This window comes from Apium graveolens, chromosome 4 (assembly GCF_009905375.1).
Source record: "Apium graveolens cultivar Ventura chromosome 4, ASM990537v1, whole genome shotgun sequence".
In the NCBI taxonomy this organism is placed as follows: domain Eukaryota; kingdom Viridiplantae; phylum Streptophyta; class Magnoliopsida; order Apiales; family Apiaceae; genus Apium; species Apium graveolens.
Genome location: NC_133650.1, coordinates 70,448,708 through 70,453,178, shown reverse-complemented (window position 1 = coordinate 70,453,178; position 4,471 = coordinate 70,448,708). Strand labels below are relative to the sequence as shown.

Sequence of the window (4,471 nt, the reverse complement as noted above, 5' to 3'; positions counted from 1 at the left end):
ACTGCCAGCAAGATGTACTGATTATTACAAGACGAGATAAAAGGCCCCATGAAATCGATTCCCCATACATCAAAGACCTCGACTATAAGCATCACATTTAATCGCATTTCATCCTTCCTTGACAAATTTCCCACTCTTTGGCAACGATCACACCTTAAAACAAACTGATGAGCATCCTTGAACAAAGTAGGCCAGAAAAAACCTGCTTGCAGAATACGAGCTGCCGTCTTCTCACCTCCATAGTGTCCCCCATAAACCGTGGAATGGCAGTCTCGTAATATCCCCTCCGTCTCACAGAACGGGATACATCTCCTGATGATCTGGTCAGCTCCCTGTCTAAACAAATATGGTTCATCCCACATATACCACTTCACCTCATGCAGAAACTTCTTCTTTTGAGCGGATGTCAAATTAAGAGGCATTATATTGCTAACGAGATAGTTTACAATATCTGGAAACCATGGTTCTTCCTCCTGAATTGCAAACAACTGCTCATCCGGAAAAGATTCATTGCTTAACGTCCTATCTTGTGAAGTAGAATCGGGATTCTCCAACCTAGAGAGATGGTCAGCTACTTGATTCTCAGTACCTTTTCTATCTTTGATCTCTAACTCAAATTACTGAAGTAAAAGCACCCAACGAATGAGTCTCGGCTTCGAATCCTTCTTAGAAACCAGATAGCGAATAGCTGCATGATCAGTGAATACTGTTACTTTCGTACCAAGCAGATAAGATCGAAATTTCTCAAAGCCAAAGACTATAGCCAAAAGCTCCTTCTCAGTAGTGGTGTAGTTCAATTGGGCACCATTTAAAGTCTTACTCGCATAGTAGACCACATGGAAGAGATTTTTCTTGCGCTGTCCCAGAACTGCACCTACCGCATAATCACTCGCATCACACATCATCTCAAATGGTTCTGTCCAATCTGGTGCTGTAATGACTGGTGCCGTGATCAAACTCTCCTTGAGAGTCTCGAATGCTGCCAAACATTCATCATCAAATTTGAAAGGCACATCTTTCTCAAGCAAATTGCACAACGGCTTAGATATCTTTGAAAAGTCCTTGATGAATCGCCGATAAAAACCCGCATGACCAAGAAAACTACGGATTCCTTTCACAGAATTAGGTGGGGGAAGATTTTCAATGACTCCCACCTTGGCCTTGTCCACCTCCAGACCCTTGCTAGAGACCTTATGCCCAAGGATAATGCCTTCACGCACCATAAAATGACATTTCTCCCAATTAAGCACCAAATTAGTTTCCACGCATCTTTTGAGTACGGCGCGCAGATTATTCAAACATTCATCATATGAGTGTCCAAAGACGGAGAAGTCATCCATGAACACTTCGACGTTATTTCCAATCATGTCAGAGAATATAGCCATCATACATCTCTGAAAGGTGGTCGGTGCGCCACATAACCCAAACGAAACTCTGCGAAAAGCAAATGTGCCAAATGGACAAGTGAAGGTAGTCTTTTCCTGATCCTCTGGTGCAATACAAATCTGATTATACCCGGAATAACCATCCAGAAGACAAAAATACTCATGACCCGCCAATCTGTCAAGCATTTGATCAATAAATGGAAGGGGGAAGTGATCCTTCCTTGTGGCTTTGTTCAATTTTCTATAATCCATGCATACTCTCCATCCTGTAACTGTTCGAGTAGGGATGAGCTCATTCTTTTCATTTGCGACCACAGTGATACCTCCCTTCTTAGGTACACATTGTACGGGGCTCACCCACGAGCTGTCAGAAATAGGATAAATGATGCCTGCATCTAGCCACTTCAGAATTTCTTTCTTCACCACCTCCTTCATGATGGGATTCAGTCTTCGCTGCTGTTCCACAGTTGGCTTACTACCTTCCTCTAGCAGAATTTTATGCATACAATATGAAGGACTTATCCCCTTGATGTCTGCTATGGTCCATCCAATAGCCGATTTGAATTCTCTCAAACTCCTTAAGAGCTTGTCTTCCTCACTACCTGAAAGGTCAGATGAAATAAAAACAGGTAACGTAGATGAATCACCTAAAAAAGCATACCTCAAGTGTTCAGGTAATGGCTTGAGCTCCAAGGTAGGTGCTTCCTCTATTGATGGTTTGAGCTTCCCATCAGCGTTCTTAAGGTCAGAAGTACCAAGAGATTCAAATGGTATGTCCAGCTTTCGCTTCCAGGGAGAAGCGTTGAGATATTGTAATTGCTCGTTGCTATCTTCATCATCGCTGTCAAAATCCCCCACTAAGGCCTTTTCCAATGCATCAGACATTAGCATGTGATCGAGTTCCGAAGTAACCGCAGAATCAATCACATCCACTTTTAAGCACTCCTCATCTTCTGTAGGGAATTTCATTGCCTTGAATACGTTGAAGGTCACATCCTGATCTTGGACCCGCATAGTAAGTTCCCCTTTTTGCACATCTATCAAGGTACGGCCAGTAGCCAAGAAAGGCCTCCCCAAGATTATGGGAATCTTCTTATCTTCCTCAAAATCCAGAATAACAAAATCTGCTGGAAAGAAGAGCTTATCCACTTTGACGAGCACATCCTCAACTATGCCCCTTGGGTAAGTAATGGAACGGTCAGCCAATTGTAGTGACATGTACGTGGGTTTTAGATCAGGCAGATCCAGTTTTTTAAAGATCGACAACGGCATCAGATTAATGCTTGCTCCCAAATCACAAAGGCACTTGTCAAACGTCAGATTGCCAATTGTGCAAGGAATGGTGAAGCTCCCTGGATCTTTCAGTTTTGGTGGTAACTTTTGTTGCAGAACAGCGCTGCATTCTTCCGTGAGAGCAACGGTTTCAAGGTCATCCAGTTTCACCTTCCTTGAAAGAATAGTCTTCATAAACTTCGCATAACTAGGCATTTGTTCCAGAGCCTCAGCGAAAGGTATATTGATGTGAAGTTTCTTGAACACCTCCAGAAACTTCCCGAACTGTCTATCCAGCTTTTGTTGCTGCAATCTCTTAGGAAAAGGTGGTGGAGGATAGAGCTGTTTCTCCCCTGTATTAGCCTCAGGCAGAGTGTGTTCAACAGTAGTCTTCCTTGGTTCCGCCGCTTTCTCCTTTTGCTTAGATTCTTCACCTCTAATTTCAGCTTCTACTTCTTTTGCCTTTTCAGCATCAGCTACTTTTCCAGACCTTAAGGTAATAGCCTTGACTTGCTCTTTAGCTTCCTTCCTGCCTGGTACTTCCGTGTCACTGGGAAGAGTGCCAGGTTGACGATTGAGCACTGCATTGGCTAATTGACCAATTTGATTTTCCAAGGTCTTGATAGAAACCGCCTGACTCTTGCACAACATCTTAAGTTCCTCAAAATTAGCACTAGTAGGTGCAGCTGCACTTCCCTGTTGAGGATATGATTTCCTTGTAGCATACTGCTGTGGTTGCTGGAATCCAGGTGGGTTAAACTGTTTACTCACTCCTTGCTGATATGATGGCTGAATAGCATTCTGATTATTCCCCCAGCTGAAATTTGGATGATTGCCTTGTAGCATACTGCTGTGGTTGCTGGAATCCAGGTGGGTTAAACTGTTTACTCACTCCTTGCTGATATGATGGCTGAATAGCATTCTGATTATTCCCCCAGATGAAATTTGGATGATTTCTGTTGTTAGGATGATAGGTCACTGGCACAGGCTGCTGTTGTCGCTGATAATTATTCACATACTGAACAGATTCGTTTACAAGAGAACACTGATCCGTAGCATGAGAACCTGCACAAAGCTCACAAACCATAGCTATTTGATTAACTCCATACGTAGCCAAAGAATCAACCTTCATTGATAGCGCTTGGAGCTGGGCTGCAATAGCGGTGGCTGCATCAACTTCCAGAATACCTGCTACCTTGCCTGACGTCATCCTCTGAGTTGGGTTTTGATGCTCATTTGCAGCCATCGTCTCGATAAGATTATACGCCTCAGTATAGCTTTTAGCCCATAAGGCGCCTCCAGCTACTGCATCGAGCATGGGCCGAGATTGGGCCCCCAAACCATTATAGAAACCAGTGATCACCATCCAATCCGGCATTCCATGATGTGGACATTTTCTCAACATTTCCTTGTAGCGTTCCCAAGCCTCGCACATAGATTCTGTAGGTTGCTGCGCAAATTGAGTAAGAGCACTCCTCATAGCAGCAGTCTTTGCCATCGGATAAAACTTCACCAGAAACTTTTGCGCAAGATCTTGCCACGTAGTGATGGACCCAGCTGGTTCAGAATGTAACCAGTCTTTAGCCTTATCCCTTAGTGAGAATGGGAAAAGCCTCAACTTGATAGCCTCATCAGTCACGCCATTATACTTAAAAGTGCTGCAGATCTTGACAAAATTCCTTATGTGCATGTTGGGGTCTTCAGTTGCCGCTCCTCCAAAAGAAACAGAATTCTGCACCATCTGAATAGTGCCCGGCTTGATTTCAAAGGTGTTAGCTTGAATAGCCGGATGAAGGATGCTTGACTGAATGTCA

The 4,471-nt window shown here is 43.7% G+C and overlaps 1 non-coding gene across 1 annotated transcript; it reads left to right on the top strand.

Annotated features, from left to right (window-relative positions):
• The first annotated feature begins 4,033 nt into the window (after positions 1 to 4,033).
• LOC141722223 (small nucleolar RNA R71) lies at positions 4,034 to 4,140 on the top strand. The gene has a single exon (XR_012575244.1). It is a non-coding gene; the product is annotated as a small nucleolar RNA R71 (small nucleolar RNA).
• Positions 4,141 to 4,471: the final 331 nt, after the last annotated feature.